This window comes from Callorhinus ursinus, unplaced genomic scaffold (assembly GCF_003265705.2).
Source record: "Callorhinus ursinus isolate GAN/ISIS: 27379988/994484 unplaced genomic scaffold, GSC_fseal_2.0 scaffold15, whole genome shotgun sequence".
Lineage (NCBI taxonomy): Eukaryota > Metazoa > Chordata > Mammalia > Carnivora > Otariidae > Callorhinus > Callorhinus ursinus.
This window is the reverse complement of record NW_027397077.1, coordinates 19,858,537-19,884,628: the sequence shown is the minus strand read 5'-3', so window position 1 is coordinate 19,884,628 and position 26,092 is coordinate 19,858,537. Positions and strand designations below refer to the sequence as shown.

The following is a 26,092-nucleotide window of genomic DNA, read 5'->3' as shown; positions in this document are numbered from 1 at the left end:
GGAGGGTTCTCCTGAGGAAGAAGGCTTGGAAGAGGGTGATGTATCTTTGGTGGACTCGGTGATTTTGTGCCTGTGGGACTTCCTGGCGGAGGTGCCCAGAAGGTGGGGAGGACTCCCGAGTCTGATCCCTATGAGAGCTCCCACAGCTGGAAAGGAGATCTGAGGTCCTGGGCACCCTTCTAAGCTTGCATCTCCGCATCTTTCTCCTTTGACTTACTTTGCCCCTTTAGTACTTCTCATCTTACTTACTTAGTGTCTTTCTCTACCACAATATAATATAAGCTCCATGAGGGCAGGGAATGTACCTGTTTTGTTCACTGCTGCATCCCCCACACCTAGCACAGTGCCGGGCAGTAAATGAGTCAGCCAGCCGACAGAGGGTAACAGATGCTGCTAGAGAGAATGAGAGTTCATCAGCTTTCCTTCAGAGAATGTAGAAAAGAGCCCAGGACAGAAACTTGAAAAGGACTCCAGTCAAAGGCAGGACCAAGACAGAGGAGCCTTCAAACAAAACAGAAGATTCTTCCTCTCTTTGCTCTGAAGTTTGAATAGCCAAACATTGAGAACCTCCAAGTATCCAAAAAGAATGGCTCTGGGGACAGGAGGGTTTCTGGAAACACAGCAGGATACAGCTGAGTAGGTGATGTGCTTCAGTTTCTTTGTTCTTTTCTTGTGTTCTTTTTCCCAGCCCATGTTAAAAACAAACAAACAAAAAAAGCCAAATGCAAGCATGGCTCTAGGTGAGGAGTGGGAAGTCTCAATACATTCAATTCAACAGGAGGCTGATTGACTTTATGTTGCAGGCCAGTTGGGATCATTTGATAGGTGCTTCCTTCCAAAGAGAGTTGTGTTGAGAAAGATTCTGAGGTCCGTTCCAGGCCCAGCTGGAAAGAGTGCTGTGGTCATTTAGTGGCATTTGCTGTGGAGAGCGTCCTTAGGTGGCAACATAGCTGACATTCACCACCCTCATCCAGAGAATCTGTTACTATGAGCAATAATTGTCCAGAAATACTTCCATTCTATCTCTCACAGTATGCATTTCCCAGATACGAATCCTGCCTTCCTCAGTCCCTGGTGCTCTGCTTGGTGGCTTGTGGTCCTCTGGTCTCGTTAGCAAAACTCACTAAGGGAGTTGAATGAGACCAGAGTGAAGCTTGACTTTTTACAGCCTGATAATTTTTATGCCACCCTGGAAAGCTGTGACTCCATAGCTTGTCAGTTCAGGTGCTGAGTTTTGTCCGTAATTATTTGTTTTTTTGCATAGATAGTTTTCAGACCTAATCTGTCCCAATTTAACTTATTTAATAGTTTCTGTTAATTATTCTTCCCTACTTGTGCTAATCATCATCCCAGATAAAAGTGAATCCTTGAAAGTCTCTTGTTGCCCCTCTAGAGGAGGGTTTAATACTCGATGGGCAATGCTAATGGCAGGCTTCCTTTTGGAAACCTCCCCAGTTGGGTCTCCTAACTAGGAGAGTAAACTCCAAGGCCAATAACCCAGAAAACTCAACATCTAGAGGGAGGAGCAACAAGAGTCTGAAATGCAAGGAGCGTTGAGACTTTTTGGCTGGCAGCTCACAGTAACTGATCAGTCACTTGACCCTGAGAAGTTAAGTGACTGGTGAGAGGTCACTATAACTTGAGAGTCACCGTCAGCCAAGAGAATGAGCTCATGTAAGTATTGAAATATAAATGGTTCTTTGGAATGCTGGCATGTTGCTCCAAGTCAGTTCAATCATAATATGAATTTTGGCAATAGCATGCAATGCCTCTTCTCCCCTCATGTCGGGGTGGAGGGTGAGGACCCATGGTCATCAGTCAGTAATGATTTACTGAGCATCTACAGTGGGCTCACCTCTGTTGTAGACATTATGGAAAAATTCAGAAGAGCCTTGAAGAGATGACCAGTATCTTCCAAATGCTGATTTTTGCAGTGGGGGTGGGGGGGCAGTGGAAGAGAGGAGCAAACAAACAAAAAAGCAAGCAACCATTCAGGACATATTGAATGGTAGACAGGATGGTAGTTTATCGGCCTGAGATGCCCCCGAAAATGTCTGGGGCAGCAGGATCAACATGAGAAAACTTGAAATGGCCCTGCTTGCCCTTTGTACAGTAGGGAGAGGCTTCATGGAGGAGGAAGGATTTTCGCTGGACCTTGGAGAATTGGGGGATCTAAGATGTATTCATTTTCTGCTGCTGCATTACAGATTAGCACTAATTTAGTAGCTTCAAACAACATCTATTTCTCATCTCACAGTCCCATGGGTTAGAAGTTCAGGCGTAGTATGACTGGCTTCTCTGCTCAGGTTCTCAAAAAGCTAAAATCAAGGTTTTGCCATCTGTGTCCTCATCTGCTCCTCTCTGAGCTCATGTAAATCATTGGCAGAATTCAGTTCCTTGTGCTGGGTGAAGAACTGAGCTCCCTGTTTCCCTGCTAGCTGTCAACTGGGGGCCACTCTCAGCAGTTCAAGGGGAACTGCTAGGTCCTTGCCACGTGGTCCTCCATCCGCACAACCAGTGACTGACAATCCCCCTCTCATCAGGGGTCCCTCTCTCTTTGAATCTGTGTCTCCAGAAAGATCCTAGTCTTTTTTAAGGGCTCCTAAGATTAGGTCAGGCTCGCTGAGGGTAATCTCCTTATCTTAAGATCAACTGATTTGGGACCTCAATTACAGCAGTAAAATCCCTTCCCAGAAGCTCCTAGGATCATGTTTGGTTGGAAAACCAGGGGAGTGTATGTGTGTACCCCCAGGCCAGGAATCCTGGGGGCCATCTCCAAATTCTGCCTACCATATAATCAGGTAGAAGGCATAAAATGTCCAAGCTGGTAACCAGATTATCAAAATAATGGCTTCTCTGTGGATCGCATGCACAGTCTGGAATTGGGAGGAGGCCCTTTTAAAGGAAATGAGCTTCAGAGTGGCCAGATGGTGACTTAGAACTGGAGAGGTCTGACCGACTGTCTGATGTCACCATCTAGAACCAAACTACCTCGCTGTGTTGTTTTAGTCTACTGGCAAGCTCTTCTTTCTCTCTCTTTCTCTCATGTACATACATGCTTTCCCATCTGTCCACGTTCTCAGTGGGATGAGCTGCTCAGAGATACATGGCAATATCTGGAGATACTTTGGGTCATCACATCTAGAGAGGATACTCCTGGCATGTGGCAGGTGGAAGCTGGAGATGCTGCTAACCATCTTGCATGCACAGAACAACCCCCACAACAAAGAATTATCTGGCCCCCCCGTGTCATCAGTGCCAAGGTTGATTTGCCCCATGAAAAGAGTCGCTCCCCTGCCCCTCCAGGGTTTCTCTCTAGCCTCCTGAATTTCCATCACACTGTTGTATCTGCTTCATTATCCTTCGCTTTACCATCTCAGGAGTTCCTACTCATTCTTCAAGACTTGCTGCCAACATCACCTTCTTGTGCTGGTTGGTCCAAGTTACCTCCTCTGTAGCACTTCTTCATACCTGGGATACATTACTCACTCAGCGCTTTGTTGGATGTATGTATGTGTGATAGATCTGTCTCTTTCCCACTGGACTATGGGTTCCTTTTGAGTGTCACCTGTGTCCCCAAAGCTTATTACCATAATGCCTGTATATAGTAGATACTCGGTAAGTATAAGTTAGACAGGCGGATGGATAAGTGTACTGAGTGCATGAAAAGTTCATAGTAGTAAACTACAGTGCTCAGTTTCCTCTCTGCCTCTCTTCTGAATGTCTTTGGTGACTAGTATCTACATATTGGCCAGTGATCGGTATATGCAAGCAGGTACGTCTCAAGGATCTGGAAGCAGAACTGCCTGGGTTTGAATCCCATCCCTGCCACATACAAGCTGTGTTACTAGAGGCAGTTGACTAAACTCTGTTGTGCCTCAAGTTTCTTCCTCTGAAAAATGGAGATCATCATAATCCCTGCTTCAAAGGGCTGTTGCAAGGATTTAATGAGAGTTTATAAAAGGGCAGAGTCTGAGGAAATGGGGAGGGGTGGTCATTTGCATAATGCTTCTTTGTTTTCCAAATGCCAGAGTAATGGACTTCCCCCAAAAAATCTGGATACAGGTCAGTATGGTTGCAAGTGGCATATACCCCCAAAACAATATTCCTAAAAACACAGGGACAAATTTTCCCCACAACCACTCTATTTTGAGTGGTTGGGGTCTCAATGAGTTAGAAACCATGTCCCATGAGGAACAGTTAATAGAAGTAAGTTGACAGAAGACAAGGTTTGGGTTTTTGAAGGATGTTGAGTGGGAAAGAGGGCTGCACTGGCTCTCTCTGATCCATATTGGCAGAGTGTTTACTGCCAGTTTACTGGAAGGAACAACTTGATCTAGGAGCCAGTGGTCCAGTGATGAACTGAGCTGCCTCAGGAGCTTTCCTTCCTGGAGGGCTGGAGTGTGGGACACAGTAAAAAGGTTCATTTCCTTTATTTTATGAATATTCATCAAGTGCTTACTATGTTTGCCCTGAGGATCCTGTGAAAGACAAGACAGAGACAATCCCCAGTGGAGCTTTCAATCTATAGCACCATTTCCCAAAACGTGAGGTAGTTTGGGGTGGTACAGAGTCAGGTCATTAACCAACACTGAGTCACACATCGTTAAAAATTCCCTTTCCAATCTTCTAAACCTTGTAGGTACATCAAGAAGGGGATCTCATTTGCGGGGGGGCGGGTAGAGTTGCCACTTTTCTAAAACTTCATCATCTCCCTTTTTAGTGAAGAAGGAGCAACGTGAGGGTTACAGCCTTAGGCCACAGTTCCTAAAAACTGTTTTTTTGAGTGACTTGTTAAACATCTTTATAAAAATAAGACAACAGAAAAATATTTAATACAGAATAATTAAAACCAAAGTGATACTAGGGATGATTTTGACTTTTGGTCTTTTATCTGTTTTTTTTTTTTTCACTTTTTCCATTTGCATACAGTAAAATTCACTCTTGGGTTTACAGTTTCATGATTTTTACAAATGCATACAGTCAGGTAACCACTCCCCCAGTCAAGATACAGATCAGTTCTATCACCTTCCAAAATTTTCTCATGCTACTCAATCCCACCTACCACCTCCAGCCTTTGGCAACTACTGATCTGCTTTGTGTTCCTATAATTTTGCCCTTTTCGGATGCCATGTCATGGAATCCTCTAATATGTAACCTTTTCGGTCTGGCTTTTTCTTAGCATAACGCATTTGAGATTCATCCATCTTGTTGCGTATGTTCAATCCTTTTAATTGCTGAGTAGTAGTCCATTATATGGATATACCACATTTTCATTCTAAATAATAATACAGGTCATATTCAGTTTAACAAATTATGAACATGGTACTTATTAAAAGCAGATTTGGCAGAAATCCTATCGGTGGTATGCAAATGAGTGAGGCTTGCAGGGGACGGGGGGACTAGCCTGGCTGATTTATGCATTAAAGAGTCGCTTGTGGTGGGTTACCTTTTAATTTCTTATCCAAACCTTTAACAGTGTGTTCAGTTGAAATATAAATAGGTTTGCTGTCTTCTTGAGTCGGAAGATACCTTTTTGGGCCCTTAAGGTATACCTAGTGGTCTCCAGAACATCCATTCATAGTCTCCCATTCATTCATTCATTCATTCATCCATCCATTCATTCATTCATTCCCTCCCTCCTTGCTTCCTTCCTTCCCTCCGTCAATCCCTCCTCATCCTCCTCATCCTCATATTCTTTCTCTCTCTTCCCTCATACCCTCCCCCTAATATTTCATTGGAGTTTATGTTACTGAATGAATTAGAACTATTTCTCAAAGTGTTGGTTTTCTGTAAAATTCACTTTGCAGTTGGCAAGACAGAAGAGCTGGCATATTGATCAAATGCTACAATTTGTTCTTTGTATCTGAATCAGTCTGGGGTTGGGCTTTCTGCTTATCTGTTGTTCGTTTTTACTATTTTGTCCTTTGCAGCAAATTAGCCTAGCTTCTTTGTGATTGGGCAGGGTGATGGCTGTGAGTGTTGATAGATTGGGCGTGGAAATGCTTAACAGGGACAGACCCTATCTCCTTAGTTAGTGTTACAGAGTCCCCAGGATATAAGGGGTCTCTATGAAAATAAATAAGGGCTGTTCTTTTCTTTGGCTGATGATATCAATACCATTTAATAGAATAAAATGATAAAAATCTTTATCCTATCTTAGATAACATGTTAATTGCTGTTCTATGTATTTATTCATGTTGTGTTTCTGAAATATGCTTTATTTAGAGACATTTCCGTCCCCCAATACATTTTAAATCATCAAGCATATTCAAATGATATATGTTTAATTTGATCTTGTGTATGTCCGGGGGGTGGAGGGATGCCCTTTAAAGCTAACCAGATCAAAGTTGGTAGCTTCCTCCATTTAGTCAGTTTGCTACAGAATATAAAGCCTCTTAAAGGATTCGAGTGCATATCTTAAAAGCTCATCAGAAATATTCTAAGCCATAGATGTTTTTTTCTCTCTCAGCAACATTTCAGATATGGAGGTTCTCCTCGGTTGCCCCTGCTAGAGTTGCTGAATTTATAATGCCATAGAAAGAAAGAAAGATCTGTTCTGTTTTCTCATCTGTGGAACGAGGGGGTTGAACTGGGTGAGAGATGTCAAATTTACAGCCTAGTGCTGTCACTCCTTTCCCGTCCACATGACAGACATCACTAATCAATCACAGCATGCTTGCCTGTCAAATGTAGTCTCAGACTTCTTGTCAAGTCAGCACTCCAGGAAGCCACGGCTAATCAATCAGTGTTAGTCCAAGAGATGAAATCTATTTGCCATTCTGCAACAAGATGGTGTTTAATCGGTAAAGGTTACATCACCATTTCATGGAAGAAGGAAGAATGTTGGAGGCCATGGGTAGTTTCAAGTGCAGAGGATTTCAGATCACTCTATTTTATGCTCCTTGAAGGCAGGCATTGTGTTTTAGTCATGTTTTTTCCATGTTTATCTAGCTGATAAGGCAAACCCTTTCTCACAGTAGACATTCCATAAATGTTTGTTACATGGTGCACGCAGGAATGAATAGAAAGCATGTCCTTGGCCAGTTCTTTCCTCCCTCCCTAAGATTGTACAGTTCAGTGCTTCTTCCAAAGGGCAGGCACAACCATTACCACGATGGAATTTTGTCTGCTTTCATTCTGGCCATTCCTGCAGACTGGCTAGATCATTGTGTGCTTTTATCCACCAAGCATTGGCAGAGCCAGGCAACTTAGCATCATTAGCTGGACTTGATGAGTTTCCCCACCATCCATTGTCCCAGTCCTTCGTAAACCTATTGAGTAATACAGAGGGGGGTCCATTTAATCCTTCCGCTGCTAGACTCTGAATTCTTGCAACTTGACTTGTGGCTGGGAATCTGAAGGTTGAATGCTCTAGATAGGAATTCTGCCCATTTCAGGATTTAACACCCCAGGGATTCGTGTATTTGACACAAGATATGCGGCCTTGAGTTACTTTTTGGGAAGTAGACTTTAGGTTCCTTATGGAAAGGACCAGATCTGATAACACTCTATATTTTGATAGCCTGGTAATATATGCCTTTTGCAGGGTAGATACTCAGTGAATATTTCATATTCCTCAGGGTAGTTTGATGAAACTTCTGCAAACCTCTGTCTTCTTTAACTTTTAGAAAAAAATCATCTTTTAAAAGACAGAGGCTTTTTTCCCCCCCATCCAAGCACTGGATTTCATCTAATGAGAATACTAGCAGCCCATTTAATAGAAAATCACTTATAGACAGGGCATTCTGCTAAATGCTTTATGTATATTATCCCTAAACCTCAAAACAACCCCAAGACTAGTGATATAATTCCATTTCATACATGAGATAAGTGAGCCTTGGAAAAGTTATGTCACTTGGCCAAAGTCACAAGCTAATAATAAGTGGCAGTCCTGGGATTTAAAGCCAAGCCTAACTCTAAAGTCTTTTCCTTCCAAAGATACCAGCTCTGTCAGTGCAGATGTTACTTCCTCCAGGAAGCCTTCCTTCAGGTAATACCTCCCCCCTGCAAGGCTGGTTGGGATGTTCCTCCTCTGTGTTTCCATAGCAGTTTATACTCCCTTGTTATGATATTCTCTGTTCTGTGTTGGGCTGTTTCTCTGCTGCTACCCTGCCCCCTACTTTTGTCTGATGGCTGAATGAGCCCATCTTTCCCAGGAGACCTCTGCCACTTTGCCTTCTTACTTGGGCACCATGTATAATGTTGAAGGCCTTCACGTTTTTGTTAGCTAGGCCTTCAACGATCTACTGTAGTTTAGACTTCATTGTATTTGAGGAGGAAGGATTTAGGAAAATGTAATCCAGCTCTAAATGTGGAATGGTAGAGTTGCCTCTCTGCTGTTCTTTTAAGTGCCTTCTGCTTCCCTCTGTCTTTGCATTATTAAACCGTTCCATTTTTTTTAACACTTCACTGTTTTATTAACTGTACTTTTATGAATAATTAATACATGCAGATGTTCTTATGTTTATTTATCCTGCTTCAGATACCTTGTGTTTCTTGAATCTGAGAATGCATCAGTTTCATAAATTCTAGAAATTTCTCAGCCATTATGCCTCTCCCCAATTTCTCTCTTCTCTCCCTATGAGACTCCTATTAGACATAGGTTGGGCCTTCTCATTCTCTTCTCTGTATCTCTTACCCTCTCTTACATCTTTTTCAACTCTTTATCCCTTTGTGCCTCATTTGTTCCATCCTGAGGTCTCTATTTCTCTCTTCAGGAGTATCTGACCTCCTGCTTAATCGATCGGTCAAGTTTTTAATGTCAGCGAATCAGTGAGGAGAGATAGGAATCACTTCTTATTCCCATTTAGGCTTTCAATTCTAGCTTTCACGTTTTTAATCATTGTAGACTTTTAATCATTGTAGACATGCATGTTCTTTTTCAGAATGGTATTTCATGACCCTAAATTCTTGAGCTCTCATCCTCATATTTGTTGACATGGGTCTTGTCAGTTTCCTGGGTGTCCTGTAATTTACTTGTGGGAGCTCATGTTTTTGAGGGCCACATATTGGCTCTCCAAGACTATTTTTCATCTGCCTCTGTGAGGCATTCCGGGCATATCATGAAGAGGACCAATTTATTTTTATTTATTTTTCAGTTAGGGTTTCCTGGTTCTGACCTTGGTTATTCGTACTCTACTCTCAAGAAAGGCACAGGCCTAGGGTTCCTCATTCTTAGCTTAAACTCTTCCTTCCTATTCCTAAAGATAGACAAGTTTCATTGGGCTGGTCGACAGTTTTTCTAATCTGCTATTTGTTCTTCGTGGGTGCAACCCTCAGTGAGTATTCCTGGTTTTCTGCAGGGGTCACGTAACAACTTCCTGCATCTCCTTATCCCAAGGCCTTGTCTCCTGTCCTGCATGGGCATTAAAACCCTAGTTCCTAGGGAACCAAGACAGACTTTCCCCCTGCTGCCACCACCTTTCCCTCTACCTCATGAGTTTACATGCTTACCATTCTTTTCTTTGGCTACCTCTTTATTCCTACTACTTGGGTATTTTCCTGTCCTTATTGTGGGTTAAGCACTTAAAGAATTTTTTAAATATTTTATCCAGCATATCTAGATGTTTGAAGGGTGGGAATTTTCATCATTTGCCAGATTGCCCAGAACTAAGAACTTACTACAAGTTCATGGTAAAATAATCAAATAATACACAAGGGCAAGTTATGAAATATTAGTCTCCTTCCTGTCTTCAACCTGTGAACTTCTCAGATCACCTTGCTAGATGTAATAACCTTTATCATTCTCTGAGGTATCATCCTAGAGGCATTTTAATGTATAAACAGCATGCATATGTAGACATAATGCATGATGATTTATTTATGCTGGTGAGAATATATTTTACCTTCTACACTGCCCTCAGCAATATGTTTTGGAGTTCATCATATATTAGTGCACTTAGCTCCACCTCTTTTCTTGTCATGACTGCATGGTATCCCATTAAATGTAGGTACTATAATTTATTTAACAATGTCCCCTATTGGATAATTCTTTCAGTTATTTTGAGATCACAAACTATCTTCCAATAGACATTCCTGTACATATGTCTTTGCTTGTGTATCGTTTCACGTAGTTTTCTTTGGTGACCTGTTTCTCTGTTTTTCTCTCTTCTCCCCCACACTATGATGGTTAATTTTATGCGTCTACTTGACTGGGCTAAGGTATGCCCACATGACTGGTACGTTATTTTGGGGTTGTGTCTGCGAATGTGTTTCCAGAAGAGATTAACATCTGAATTAGTAGACTTCACAGAGATTGCCCTCACCAATGCAGGTGAGCATCACCCATTACTTTGAGTGCTAAGTAGAACAAAAACGTGGAGGAATGGCCAGTGTTCTCTCTATTTGAGCGGGAACATCCATATTCCCCTGCCCTCAGACAGCGCTATTCCTGGTTCTCAGGCTTTCAGACACAGACCAAAGCTTATACCCTTGGCTCCTGATTCTCAGACCTTCCCTCCTGGACTGAATTATGCTTCCGGTTCTCCAGGTTATAAACTGTGTATCATGGGACTTCTCAGGCTCCATGACGATGAGAGCCAATTCCTTTAATAAATCTCAAATTTATGTATACCCCATTCGTTCTGTTTCTCTGGAAAACCCTGGCTAATTCCCGCACCACCCCCCCCCACTCCAGTCCCACTATGAATTCCTTGCCGTCAAGGGTGTTATCATTCATTGGTGACTCTGGCACTCTGCCTGGGGCCTGCTGCTGAATCCGCACTGAATTCAGATCTGTTTCATGAATGACTGGGTACTTACCAAAAAGACAAACCAGCAGTCAGACCACTCCCAACCTCAAGCAGATGTATTTTGATTTCAGTAATAACAACAACTAGTGAAGCTATTAACTGAGAACCTCCTCTACTCCAGACAAGAGCTAATGCAATCTTGACAACAGCTCTGTGAGACAGGAGACAGCATCTTGCTCTATGGACCAGGACACTGAGATACAGGTTATTTACATAACTAGCAAGAAGCAGAGACTGCATTTGGGTACAATTGTGTCTGAAATCAGTGCCTGGACTCTTGAATACTACCTCTTAATTAACATTTGTATTGTCACAAACAATGCGGGACATCTCCCTCCCTCCCTCCCTTCTTCCCTCCTCTCTCCCTGTCTTCCTTCCTTCCTTCCTTCCCTCCCTCCCTCCCTCCCTCCCTTCCCTCCTTCCTCAGATATCTCCTGAGAGCTCACCGTGTTCCAGGCAGGGAGTAATAGTGTGATTATTGGTGAAATCATTTCTGCTCTGGTGGAACATGCAGTGTGAAGGCAGAGACAGATTAAGCTAAAAAAGCGTGATGAGTGTCTGGAAGGGAAGATAATGGGGAAGCTTTAGAAGCACAGAGCTTGGAGGCTCTTCTCTGGCACAGAGGGTCTCCAGCATCTGGGATCAATTGGATTACCCTTGAATGATGAGTGAGCTGGGGGGAGATGGACCAGAGGGGTGAAGGATGAGGGTCCAGTGGGCTCCTTGTTTTCCTCCAGTGCTCTTTACAGTATAATCTTGCTCTTCCAGCCACAGCCAGCTCTCAGGACCTCTGCATGCAAAAGCCAGAGAGCCTGTGCCCTTCTGCTTCTGAAAGGTGGTTGAATCCCCTCCAGCCCACCCCACCCCACCCCACCCCACCCCACCAGCACCAGCACCACCACCACCAGCACCACCACCACCACCAGCACCACCACCACCACCAGCACCACCACCACCACCCATCAGCCTTTTCTAATTTTAAAGCAGTAGCTTCCTTGATTGAAATCTCAATTCGGGAACAGGCCTAGGATTGGCCTGTGGCTCAGGATTTTCACCAATAAGCGGAGTGGGAGGTGGAGAGGCGTCCCTTTAAGCAGCAGGGAGGCAGCCTTGGAGAGCTTGAAGCTTCTCTCCCCGGGACCTGAGCGGTTATCTTGGCCCACGGAGCTGCCGCGCACGGATCAGCGGCCACAGCCCCGGGAATGTCACCCCCCTTGCGCAGAGCTCCTGCAGGGCCCCCTCTGGCTCCGGGCAGTTGGCGGCGGACGCCCCGCCGGGCTTCTTAGCCGCCTGCCCCCCCTTTCCCGTTCCCCGCCGGCGGAGGCGCCGCAGCGGCGGGCGATGCAAGGCTGAGCCGGGTAAGTGGCCCTCCTGTGGCCGGGGTTCACAGAGGAGGGGGCGCTGGGGCGCCTTTGCTCCTGCTTTTCCCGACCCTCCCAGGGAAAGAGGCCTGGAGCTGGGACACTGACCTCTGGCAGTGATGCGCCTGGCCACACAGAGACAGGCGGTCGTGAGCTCTAGGGAGGGGACCGAGGGATCATGTTGAGCTGTCTGCTGGCTATTGCGCAGCCACTTTATTAACCAGTAATAATAATGACGATACCAGGAGGTGGGGGTATTGTTGTGACTGTATTAGGACGACTTTGGGGGAAACATTTAAACTTCTCCGAACTTGCTTTTTAAACAGTCACTATTCTCTGATTCATTTTCCTCACATACTTAAAATGCATTTATTGCTAATGACCTACTTACTTATTTTCCTTACACTATCAAAAATTATGTTCAGTGTCTTCAGAAAGATCATTAAAAAAATGAAGGACTTCTCCCCACACTCCTTATTGCTTGCCTTCCTAGAACTTTTAATATTCATCCCTTTTCTCCTTGGTAGGTCCCCGTAATTAAGCAATTCTGAATTTGTTCATGCGTTCACTCTGAATTGGGGGTAGAAGTGGGGGAGAGACCCCTCTCCTGGCCTTCTTCTAGTTCACATGGGGTAGTCTAAAGGATGGGGAAAGGTTTTTTGTGGGGGGGGTAGTTAATTGGAATCCTCTCTTCCATTTTTTCCGGTGCACCCTCAGTTTCGGGGAGTCAGGACCTGAGGAGGACTGGAATTATGCATATCTGGAGTGTGCCTGGGCAGCTGTATCCTAGGGAATTTTAAAACCAAAATAATCCATAGGGTTTGGGGGGTGGGGGTAAGGTTTACTGAAAAGATAAAGTTTTAGCTTCCCTCCTCGCCCTCCCCAATCTGCCTGTTCACTTGCATATAACACTAAGCAAGAAGTTATGCAAAGGGTCCAGCCTAATGCAAAGGGTCAGAGATTTTTTTTTTTTTTTTTTTTTTTAAGATGAGACAGCCGGAAGAAATGTCTTCCAAAATTGGAGCAAAGTCTGATGCATGGATTGCCAAACTCCCATTTCTGCCCGTATTAAATTATTTCGGCATTTTGCTGGGCTGGGCTTTATTTCTAGTTGTTGAGGTGGTGTGAATCATTTGTATGCTTTGGGTTCCCTGCTTTCTGCAAACAGATGTTTTTATCTGTGCAACTCATTGAATAATTAGAGAGATGGACATGGCCCTGTATGTCCAGAGTGAACAAACACCACTTGGGGAGGATTTGGGCTTGTCCTTTTCAAATCGTCCATTGCCAAATCTCCCCAGCCATTGGGCAATTCAGATAAAGGTGTCAAGTGAGCTGAGCAGTGAAGAATTTATATGTGCAGCTAATTCTGCTCGTCCTACAATAAAACATCTTCCCATGGGGCCAAAAAGTCGGGGGGAAGGGAGGCTTATAAAAATGATCCTGTGTTCTTAGTCACTGACTACCCAGCTCTCCCTGGATTTCTGAGAACCTGCCAGGAGAAACTGTTGACTGAATGGAAGTTTCAAGAAATGCAGAGCAGAAATCAGTACAAGCCCTCCTCGAGTGACTTTTATTTCTGTTTGGAGGAAAAGAACACTTTGTTAGAATAACAAATCGTGGCTGCTTTTCAAGAGCAGAAAATGGTTCTCGTTCTGAAGGCAGATTCGTTTTAAGAGTGTGAATCATTTGGTTTAGGTTTTTTCTTTTTTCTTTCTTTTTTTTCCCCCCTTTTGTGGTGGAGGCTTGGAGATGATTAAATGTCCTGTCTGCAGGAAATTACCAGGAGATTTGAGTATTTTCCTGAATCAGCCTCAGATGGTACACAGCTTTGGGTGTAATACAAGAAAGCTCTGTTACCAGGCAATCTTTCTGCCGTGATAATCTCAACTCCCAGTCTTTCAAGCTTCTCCATCAACAGGCCTTTTATTTCTTATTTTTGGGGGTGTGCTTTCATTTAAGAAACTGAAATAACTCTCTCATTCCCTTCATGAGCTTTTTAAGACGGAACTTATTTTTTGAGACAGTTTTATCGAGCGCACTTCCCCACTGGCCTCCTCCCACTAACCTCAGCAGGAAAAGCTCTTGGCTGCTTTTCCCAAGATTTCCTATAAGTCGGGATTGGTATCCTTAGGGACACAGATGTCTCAAGGGAGGAGATGCGCCAGGGTTGGAGCTAGCGCTCACCAATTTGATGGTGACATTTATGGTCTGCATAGAGCTGTGTGCAGAGAAGGCACAGTGGTTCTGTGTTGAGTTTACCATAAAGTGCATTGTGCATCGGCAATGTGGAGAATGGGCAATTAAGACTGTAAGGGACAACTGAGGGCAACAGCGTGCTGCTTTGTCAAGTTGTGCTTACAGAGATCTGCCATTTTTAATAATTTGGAAAACCAAATCTCAGAGATGCTCTGCTCCCCCGGCCATTTTTCTTAATCTTTCCTGAAAGGTATCCCATCACATTAAGTACTTCCTAGCCACATCGTCAAATAGGAGAGCCCTGGATGCATATAAACTCAGTGCACTCTTCCAATGTCAATGAGAGGAAGCAGAGGGAATAATTTTTTTAGCTACTAGAGCACAGAATGGTAATCCTTGTGGCATATAATGAAACTTTATGAAAATTGTAGCGAGAGTTTAAATGCAATGTTCAAAAAAAAAAAAAAAACCCGTTTCACTGCTGCTATTTTTTATTTTCTCAAAATCTAAATGGCAAGGGATTCTTTTTCAGGATACTTAGCATTTGATTACCATGCAGTTGTATTGGTGACGTTCTTTTTCATATCCTGCTTCTCTGCGTGACAAGCAGGAGAAGACGCGCTTTTGCAGAGATTGTATCTGGACATTTTCCAGAACAATGGAAGGTGTAGGGGCGGCAGAGGAAACAGACAGACGCAGGTACTGTGGGACTTAGTGTCTGGGAAAACTCATGAATGATTTCCCTGCAAATTTAGCCCGGAGGCCTTTGAGAATTGCTTCATATTTGGCTTTTACCAGCCAGCCTGTGTATAGAAATCATGGTACCCATCACAGGGGGCTCTCTCGTCACAAAGCACCTTCCAAGAAGATGCCAGTCCACAGGGAGTTATGTACGTGACATTGCTTATCACCTCTTTGAAAATTTGTTTCATACCACTTTTTCTTAAACAAAGCAAGCAAACAAAAACTATGACTGCTTGATTTGTTGGGAACATTTGCCAAAGGTTACTTTGCATTCACCTGGGCTGCTATAATTATGCATTTTATAAGTGATCAAGGTTCTGTTCAGGCTTCTGAGGATGAGCAAGTATCTGTTGAGTTGGATTTCAGACAATCCCAGGGTTGTTTTTTTTTTAAGATTTATTTATTTATTTTAGAGAATGAGAGAGTGCGGGGTGGTGGTGGGGGTTTGTGGAACAGAGGAAGAGGGAGAGAGAGAATCTCAAGCATACTCCTTGCTGAGCACAGAGCCCTATGTGGGGCTCGATAATGACCCTGAGATCATGACCTGAGCCAAAAGCGATCGGACGCTTAACTGACTGCCCCACCCAGGGGCCCCTCAAACAATTCCACTTTTGAGCACTTGGCTGTCCAGCCTGGGGTAAAGGTCTCATATATGCATATTGTAAATGATAATAAACAGAATGATAGCTGTTAACTTACTGACTTTTTGCCAAGCATAGACTAAATGTCTCACCAACCTTTCTTAGACTTTACTCCACGGAAGAATTCTTTGGATAGTCTGTTTCAGTAAATCTGTGGTGTGACCTGGAAATTTGCATTTTAAGAAGCATCCCAGGTGGGACCGTGGACTCTAGTTTGAAACACACTTTGCATTTTTGTTCATTATCATTCAAAATCCTCACATTAACCCAGATAGGTGCTATTATCATCCCTATTTCACAGATAAGGAAGAGTAGGCTCAGAGAGGTTCAGTAACTCCCTGGGGTCACATAGCTACTAAGTGGCCATGCAGGAGACCTGGACCTGTAACTCTCCAACTCCTCTGTCCCTGTGCTCAAGCTGATGCTCTTGGTGGTTGGGAGGTCTTCTCGCTACAAGTTGGATCTAGTGGCCCTTCCCCCAGCTCTCTCTTCCTATGCTACTGGCATCTAGGAGACGCTAGTCCACAGGGACCCCTTTTATGCAGTCTGCTCTGGCCGAATTTAGGAAGGACTGAATAGGGGTGTAGGCGTTAATGTTAATACTTAAGGATTGTCCAGCTAATTTGCGCTGAGTTCTCTAACTGCCAAGCCAAGATAAGTCAAGATTAGATTAATTCATTTGTGAGATGCTTTTCAGTCCCCCCCAGCTTTTGGAATCTTTTAAGGCAGCTCTGTCCCCTTCACAGGCCCTTTCACAATTCCCAGGGCCACTTCCTGTCTTCTCTGTACACTTCCACAGAGTCCTCCCGCATGACCCTGCATGGTTCCCATGCCCAGGGAGGTGGAAGCCTTTTCCTGATGCCCATAACCTGAGCACACCTGAAGCCCCTCTTTTTTTTCAGTGTTCTATATAAACTGCCCCCAATCTGGGTAGAGTCCTGTGGAAAACAAATGCAAAGGAAATACTGAGAAGAGAGGCAGAGATGAGGAGTCTCATTTAGACCTCTTCCTGATTCCCCCTTGGCCTGACCTGATTTCCCTTGCCTCTGGGCACACGGACGGGTGCTGATTTATCTTGCTTAATTGCTGCAAGATTGTGATATAGGACAAACCACTTAACCTCATGAGCTTTGCCTCCATTATCTGTACAGTGGAATGCTCATGTCAACCCTTTCTCCTTTGGGTACAAGTGACATAACGACCATGGAAGCACTTTGGGCTTTGTTTAAACACATTCTGAGGGTGTGCTTATGTTGCCTTCAGGCAAGCAGTGGTTCTCAGTCTGTGTTCCAGGGAGCACCCATTGGCAAATTGCTCTTCCAAACAGGAAAGCAAAAAATGATTCCATGTATATTTGCAAAATGTGACATCCTGTGCCTTTTGTTGAGGAATCACAGTTCATGCTAGTACATTAAAGGCTCTGAGCCCTGTTTGGCTTTGCGTGTTCCCTGTTAATGGGGTCCCAGAACCCCTTTGCAGCGTCACCCATCACCGTGCTGCACCACGCAGATGGGGGGGAGCTGCCAGGCTTTAAGATGGCAGCTACTACTTACTAGCAGGGTGCCTTTAGACAAGTCACTCACATCTCACAAGCTCCATTTTCCCTTCTCTCTGAAAGGGTAATAATAATGGTACCTACCCCACAGAGTTTTAAATAAAGTTACGTAAATTAAGAGATTGCCTTCCACCTGTCGGAAACATTCGTCTGAGCCCTCTGGGAGCATCATTCTCTCCTTCTGGCTTTCTTCTCTCTCTAACCTTCTATATGTCCCATTTGCCATATTTTCCTTTCCTTGTTCTCCTCCACTAGTTTTTCCTAAGTTGGACTGCTCTTCTCCTCTCTCTCTGTGTTCTTCTGTTGTTCATTTTCGTTTGCTCGCTTGCCGACATCTGTCCTTGGCTGCATGTCATCACATACTGATGACTCCCAGATTGACGTGTTCAGCCTGGACCTCTCTCCTGTGCTCCAGACTTAATGTACACACGTCTCTTTTTAGTGTCTTTATTAGATATGAAACAGGCTTCTCAAACATCACATGTCAAAGCACAACCCTAGATTTATTCCTTAGCCCGAGCCTTTACCAGGTCAGCAAATGGACCCCCCCCCCCACCGCCCAGCCATCTAGTTGCTGAGCTACAAACGTTGGGCATCTTTCTGTTTTCCACACACTCCCTTGTCCAGTCCAGTGGGAATAAGTCCTTGCGTCTCAACCTCAAAAATATATTCCGTTTGGGACTTGGGGAAGGAAGAGGGCAGATGGCTTAGAGCGGGGTTTCAGGTAATTTCATGGGGTTCTGAAGGGGCTTATATTGAGTATGGGTTTCATGGGGATAGGCAGTTGTCAAAATTGATCAGTCTTCCATGTAAAATACACATTTTGCTGTGTGTAAATTACACCTCCCTAAAAAAAAACTTAAGATATATATCCCAAAGGGGACCACTGCTCAGTGTGTCTGCAGGCATGACTTCCGAATGCTGCCATCATGCCTTACTTTGATTACTCAGTCACCTTCCCAAATTCCTAGTGTTTCTAAAGCTTAAATCAGATTCTCTCGCTCCCTTATTAGCACTTTCTAATAGCTTCCCATGACCGTAAGGACAAACTGTAAACACATTACCATGAGCTATGAGACCCCCCCATTCCCACCCCAACAACACCAGCACAAACCTTTCTCAGTAAGGACATCTCCCAACCACTAGTACCTGTGCTCCAGTCATACCAGCCCTTTGACCTCCCAAGCCCCTGCCTGCCTCAGGGCCTTTGTACCTGCTGCTCCTTTTTGCTCAGAATGCTCTAGAACTTTGCCTGGCTGGCTTCTCATCACTGGCCTTCTTAGCTTGAATGTCATTCTACCAAAGGACTCCCTACCTGGCTTGGCTTCACCACCATCCCCCAACTCCCCAACACACAGACACTCTGTTTTTGCCACATTACCTTACGAATTTTTGCTCAAAGCACTTCTCAAGATAGAAGTGTTTTTCGATGTGATAACTGTCTTCCTCTCCCTCCTGAAGGGCACAGGCCTGCCACCCAGTGGGGGTGCACTAAATTGAATGACTGCCACCTAACTCAGTGTCTGATACAGCAACTGCAAGAAAATTGTTAGTTAATAAACAGTTTTAAAGTTCTGTTTTATTACTCTTCTCCTTCTCTCATCTCCCTCTTCCTTGGTGATAGGAAAACTAATGTGCTTTGTGACCGCACTAAATCCACATATTTAATGTTTCTGACCCTCAAGTTTGTTTTGTTTTGTTTAATTATAAAACAAGGTCAATGATAGCTGCCCCTTGTAGAGGCCTATAAACTCTTTGGAGGAAGGTGTTATCACAGTAGGAATGAGGCTTTAGTGTTTTATCACCTTTTAAAAATTGTCCCCATAGCTAATGGTTTTCTTTGAAGACCCTGAGCCTTTGAGTTCTCCTGCTGAGGAAATCTTACCAGATCAGCTGCTGCCCTGGGAACATTACTTGAGATGCAAAGATTTTTTTTTTTCTTTTTAAAGATTTTATTTATTTATTTGAGAGTGAGAGAAAGAGCGCAGAGGAGAGGGAGAGGGAGCAGCAGACTCCCCGCTGCGCAGGGAGCCCATGTGGGGCTCGATCCCAGAACCCTGAGATCAAGACTGGAGCCAAAGGCAGACGCTTAACCGACTGGGCCACCCAGGCGTCCCGAGATGCAAAGATTTTTAAGATTCACTGGAAGTCCCACAAATGGCTTTGCAACTCACAGGGCAGTAAACATGTATATGTATTTTATTTATTTATTTATTTTTTATTTGACAGCGAGAGAGGGAACACGAGCAGGGGCAGAGGGAGAGGGAGAAGCCGGCTTCCCGCCGAGCAGGGAGCCCGATGCGGGGCTCGATCCCAGGACTCTGGGATCATGACCTGAGCCGAAGGCAGACGCTTAACAACTGAGCCACCCAGGCGCCCCTATATATATTTTAATCTCTTGGAGAAAATCTTGCCCAGAGAACAAAGGTGGACTGGATGTCTAATGCCTGAGACTTCCTCCCCTCCCTGCTCCCGAAGACCCTCACCCAACATCATTACTGGAGTGCTCATTTAAAAATCAGAACAAAGGATTGTATATTCTAGAAAAGAGTGAAAGTCAGCAAGTATTGGTGAGGAAGACGATGTCCTTCCCGAGGTAGGAAGAGAATAATACTGGCATTTCTGAAAACCTGCAGGCCCCGGCTTATTTAGACTATTCATCCAGTCACTAGAACAGGAAAAGTGCAGAGGGTTTATTTGCTTGGAGGTCTGGCTGGAAGCATTAAAGGGCCCTTTCAGAGCTCAGGGGGCAGCACTGTGATTGATGAACAGTGTCTGCTGTGGACAGGAATCGTCTTTGGTCTTGTCCATAAAGAATGAAATTGTTAGCTTTGGAAGGGCCCAAGGAGATTATCTAGTCCAACTCTTGACCTGGTAACTACTAAACCGTGTTTTGGGGGCTTTAGAAAAATAATCATGAGCTTGGCAAAGTAATAACCCTTAACTTTTTAGGCCTTTGTTTTCCTCATGGGTCTCTTCAGTGCATTCAACATGGCGCACTATAGCACCTCCTAGGAATGTTTGGTGGGATCCTCCAGTTAAGTTTGGGAAATTCTGCATTTACCATATCCCTTCTGAAACACACATAAGGCAGAGTAAACATGGTCAAGGTCCTGAGAAGTTCAACTATAAAGAAACCTATCTAACATTGTTTCCCAAATCTTTGTGATCCTAGGATGCTTTTCAGGGACACCGGGTGCCATCTTGTAGAACACTGTTCTTTAGATGATGTCATACGATGTTTGGGAAGTGGGGGATATATTCGTTTCCTAGGGCTGCTATATCCAAGTGTCATAAACTTGGTACAACAGAGCAGCAGAACTGTATTCTTCCATAGTTTTGGAGGCCAGAGGTTTGAAAATCAAGGTGTCACCAGGGCCATACTCCCTCCAGAAGCTTTGGGAGAGAATCCATTCCTTGCCTCTTCCAGATATTGGTGCCTGCCGACAGTCCTTGGTGTTTCTTGGTTTATGGGAGTATCACTCCTAGTATCTGCCTCTTCTTCACGGGGCCACCTTCTCTCTGTGTGGCTCTAAAATCTCCCTCTGCCTTTCTTTTATAAGGTCATTTACAGTGACATTTGGGCTCACCCAGATAATCCAGAATAATCTTCTCATTTCAAAATCCATAATTTTAATTATATCTGCAGGGACCCTTTTCTCAAAGAAGATGACATTCACAGGTTCCAGGATTTAGGACATGGACATATCTTTGGGGGGGTCATTTTTCAGTCTCACACAAGGACCTTTGACTCAAGGATCAGGAGACCTGCATCCAGTCCTTGCTTTGCCAAGAGCTCCGCCCACCACAGCTACATGGGGCAGCAGTTAGAATGGTTACATTGGGACACAGGGCCCATTTCTTTACCCTCAAAACCTCAGTCCCCTCAACTATTAAATGGGATGTAGTTGTACATACTTCATAGGATGATTATAAAGGTTAAATGAGATAATTCTTGTAGTGCACTTAGCACAGGTCAGTGCTAAGTATTAGCTTGTTACTCTCATGGCATGTTTTTACTATTGTTGCTGCTCCTACCTCACTAAACCATGTTCTTTCTCCTTGAACTTTCTTGTCAAATGAAGTGATAGGGACTGCTTCATCACACAAAATATCCAGGTTCCTCTTACAACTAGTGGATGGTTCTGGACCTCTGAAAGGCCTCCTTTTATTTTTCAGATCTTTTCACGGAAGTATAATATAATCAAGGAAAGTGAACATGAATGTTCAGCTCAGGGAGATTTTGTAAACTGACCACACCCATGTCACCACACACATCAAGAAGCAGATGTCACCAGGGTCCCAGAGCTGCTTCTGTGAGCCCTCTTCTGGGCTTTTCTGCACTAACCATTAGCCTTCCTTCCTTCCTTCTAGCATCATAGATTCTTCCTGTTTTTATATCTTAAATGGAACCATACAATAGGTACTCTTGAATCTGGCTTTCCCTCAATGTTTTGTTTGTGAGATTCAATCATTTTGTTGTATATAGTTGCAGATCATTAATTTTAATTGTTTAGTATACCGTTCTTAAATAGACCACAATGTATCCATTCAATTGTTGGTGGGTGTTTGGTTAATTTCTAGTTAGAGGCTGTTACAAAGAGTACTGTTTTGGTCACTCTAGTACTATCCACGTATCCACAAAAGTTTGAGTCAAGAACTCTTTTTTTCCCATCTAGCCTATTTCAGGTGCTCTGCAACACAGAGAGCATCTCGTAACCAAGGGTCATGGCTGCTTTGAAGGAATCATTCTCCTTCGTTCCTGCCCACCACGTTCCGAAACTGTTGGCCACGCCGACATTTCCATGATTTCTGAAATCTCTTTGAACCACCACACTTTGCAGAATACTCTTCTCTTGGCCTACCTTCCAGTGGGCTGGGATCAGGTGTGGTCATTTCAAAGTAGTCGACACCCAGCCAGGGACACAGCTCCACATCCTGGCATCCCTCTCAGTGCAACCCCACTCATTTACTCGTGCCTCTGCTGCCAGTGGGAAGTCTACCCCTCCCTCCCTGACTGCCTTAAGGAGAGATATGGGCCACAGATGTCCCTTTCCTTCTCCATCTGAGGCCCCCACTGAAGTAAGCCTACACACCCATTTCATAATCCCAAGCCTGGCATTTGGAACAACCCAAACTGTCTTATAGATTAGAGCATGTCCGACTGAAGGTTGGGGGCAGAAGGGTGGAGGGAGGAGTTGGCACAAAGTGGTAGTGTGATGTGGGCACGAGCCAAAAAGTTGGCACTGTTGCTGACAAAGGTTGGGAGCTGCTGGCTTAACTCAGCCATATAATTTTCCTTTTGTCAGGGGAAGGTTGGAACTCATGCTTCAGTTGTTCCTGGTATTATATGCATGAGAGATTTTTTCCTAGATCCCTGAACTGAGTTTGGTCATGGATGAAGCATTACTACCATACGGTGACTGGTAGAATCCCATTTGCGGCTTTGCTTGGAGTTCCATTAATTTGTGCCAGATTACACATGTCAAATCCGGAATTCCCTGGGGGAACTGTAAGATGGATATTAGGCATAGTTACCAAAACATTCAGAGAGAGGAGATCTCAATGAAACTAGGCTTGTCTTGTCCCTTTGTCTTGTTCATTTTGTCCCTTTTGAAGGTGGCCTTCAAATATGTCTATGACAGGTGGAGTGGGGAGGGGGGCATAGGAAACAAAACATTGTGTCTTTGTTATGCTCCTGTGTTTATTTTGTATTGCCTGGTGACCAAGAAGTGGCAATGAAAGTGGGGCTGTTTGGGAAGGGTGAGGTTGACTCTGGAAGATTTCTTATCTGTTAAAGTCAACAAAGAATTAAGCCATACTTTTCTAGAGGATGATAATCTCTCTCACAAAAATGGGCAAATAATTGAGCAACTGCTATGCCAACTTCCTTTGGAGATTTAGTTATAATAACAGCTGTCATTTTTTATGCCTTTTTTAGATGACCAGCAGTGCCATGGGTCTCTGTCATGGGTCCACAGACTTTTTTTTTTTTTGTAAAGGGCCAGATGTTAAATATTTTAGGCTTTGCAAGTAAAGAGGCAAAGCTGTGGACACCATGTAGGTACTTACATAATGATAGGACAGATTCCCACGCAATTTTTATTGACAGAATTCCCAATGTAATGATAATAATTGAGCATAACATTTTCATAATATGGGTCTGCTAGTGAGAAGAAGGAAATTCTTTTTTGGGGAGGTGGAGATTGGCATTACTGTTGCCTGTCGTGAAATTGATGGCACACGTTTATTGCAGAAAATCACCTTTCACTCATGGGGCAGGTGGTGGGGTGGATTTGGCCTGGAGGCCATAGTTTTATTTACATTGTTGCTGAGCCGTATGTATCAGTAATGCTTACGTTGGGCTGCAGAGGACAGGGAAAAACTCAACATTGACATAAATGTGTTAGGCATTTATTTCTCTCCCTGTAAAAGAAGTTTAGAGGTGTCATAGTGACCTGGGTTTATTTTTTCTGCCCTGCCAATCTCAGCATAAGGCTTCTGTCGCCAGAATCACCCCCTGGTACCAGCTCCTGCCATCACATTTGCATTTCAGTAAGCAAGAATAAAGGGGGAAAGAAGCACATAGCTCCTCTTTTTTAGGGAGACCTCTCAAAGTGCCCCCCAATCCTACCACTGTCTCATTGGCAGGGCATGGTCACATGATCACACACCTCTGCAGAAGAGGCTGTCTACTCCACCTGTTAGTGTGCTTAGAGAACAGTTGGAATCCTAACTCCTGAGGGGGCAGGAGAGATGTTAGGATTAGCAGCTAGAGTTTTCTGCCGTGTGGCCCAAGGGTAGAAGGTGAGCCTTGGAGAGAGTGCCATCTTCCCCAAGGCCATGAGGTAGCAGGATTTGACCAGGTCTGCCCAATTCTAGTCTTCTGTCCCTCTCCCTAAGTCTACCCTTAAGCATTGTGGGAAGGTCCACGTGCATAACATAAGGAATGAGATGACGAGTGATCTGTATCCTTGATCCTTCCAAAAGACGTTCCCAAAGTACCTATAAGGAAGGATGATGACTGTCATCCTTCAGTGGTCAGTGGAGAGCCCAGTGAAGACTGGACCAGGGCACATGGCTGTGGTTAAAGCCTCAACGACACCTCCTACTTCTCCCTAAACATTAATGCACATCTTGAGAATCCTACCAAACCTTTTCAGCAGTCACACAGAACAGGAAGCAAATACAGTGACTATCAAGCTCGGGCATGCAGAACGGAAGCTGACAGGACTTGTCATAAGCCCACTTCCCTACCAAGCTGCATGGAGGCAAGGACATAGGAGCAAGGAAACAGTGCCTGGGCATGAGGACTTCTAAAGTGACACTACTCACTACTATGGCCTGGCATTTAGCCGACCAGGCTCACAACTTCTTACCCTGAACGGGAAGCTGGGGAAAGGTGGGTATGAGACCTCAGGTTCCTCTGCTTACTACGTGTACAACATACTTCTACGTATTCCGTGTTTGTGGATGGAATCTGAAACTTCATACCCATATGTATGTCTGTATGTGTGTATATCTATGAGTAATGTATAAATACAGATGTAGGTACAAATGTTCAGCTATTGGAACATTTGAATGCTTGCTAAGTACCAAATCATTTAATTCCCGTAATCCCACAGTAGCCCTTCGGGGTACCATCATCATCACCGTGTTAAAGACAAGTCAGTACAGTGTTGAGAGGGTAAGTAACTTGTTCAAGACCACAGGGCTGTACGTGGCAAATCCAGGCACTTGAACTTGAGTCTTCACTTTCAGCTCTACTACTTTTGACTGTAATACTTAAGTCACCCTGTAAGCTAAAAGCTGTAATAGCATTTCCAACAAAGATCATGGGATTACCACAGCAGGAATGATTAATATTGACTTGGGGGGAGAAATGGGCAAAGCTTTCAAGAGGTGGGGACATTTGAGCTGGACTCAGTGAGTAGGATCATGTGGGCGGGAAGAATGAAATCCACTGAAACAGATGATTATTCGTCCAAGATGTAACACAATCTACTATAATAATAAATAACTAGCCCTGGCTAGTGAGGAGATGAGAAATGGATTCAGGGGCCCCGTCTTTTTGTTCCCCTTCCTCTGAATATTCCCATCACCTTAAAAATAGCGGATCCATGTTCCTGAGGTGGCTTCTTGTCTCGCGCAGTCTTGTCTGTCAAGTTGGGGGCCAGGCGCAAAGCTTCTTGCCAGGAGATGACTTGCAATGAGGTTTAATGGCCTGGTATAGAACTGTGTGTTCCTCTTTCTACTGTATTCGGGACTTTGGTTTGTCTAAACTGGGCTGTGTGTGATAATGGAAAGGAATAAAGCTCATAAATAAAAGAGGAGGTGAAAGTAGGTTTTAGTAATGAGGCTCCTGCTTGATCGCATCAGCAAGCTAAGGAAAGAGCCATTAAATATTTATTGAATTGTTGCATTAACATTTTCACTGCCTGCTGCGGACACTAAAACTCTCCGGAGAGTGCAGTCGTCTACCACCAAAGAGCGGAGGGAACCGGGGCCGAGCCGAAACCGACACCTCTATTATTACGGACTTCCATCTGTCTGAGGGGCCCAGAGAGACTGTGCGAATAACCACCAGTTGCTAGAGGAGACTTGGTTGAGGTCAAAGACAGTGAGACAGTGCACAGGCGGGGGTGGAGCATAGCAGGCGCCCTACCTTGAAACATCTCTTGGGCAGCCAGCCAGCAGGTCCCAGGCACATTCCAAACTGCCCTTTAATTTTTTTCCAAGGCCACTGTCTCTCGAGCGTTTTGTTTATGATTAGTTTAATTATGATAAACTGTGGTAAGATGTAGACCCTTGGCTCTTCTTCCCACCCCACCCCCACCC

The 26,092-nt window shown here is 44.3% G+C and overlaps 1 protein-coding gene across 5 annotated transcripts in view; it reads left to right on the top strand.

Moving 5' to 3' along the window:
• PRICKLE2 (prickle planar cell polarity protein 2) overlaps window positions 1–26,092 on the top strand; it is a 314,675-nt gene that overhangs the window by 149,491 nt on the left and 139,092 nt on the right. For 2 of the 5 annotated variants that reach the window (XM_025885511.2, XM_073901503.1), the window contains exon 1: window positions 11,886–12,112. The exons of the other annotated variants lie outside the window; for them this stretch is intronic. The gene's annotated coding sequence lies outside the window, so the exon portion shown is untranslated. Of the gene's footprint in view, window positions 1–11,885; window positions 12,113–26,092 lie in introns of those variants that run through there. 5 annotated transcript variants of the gene reach the window in all.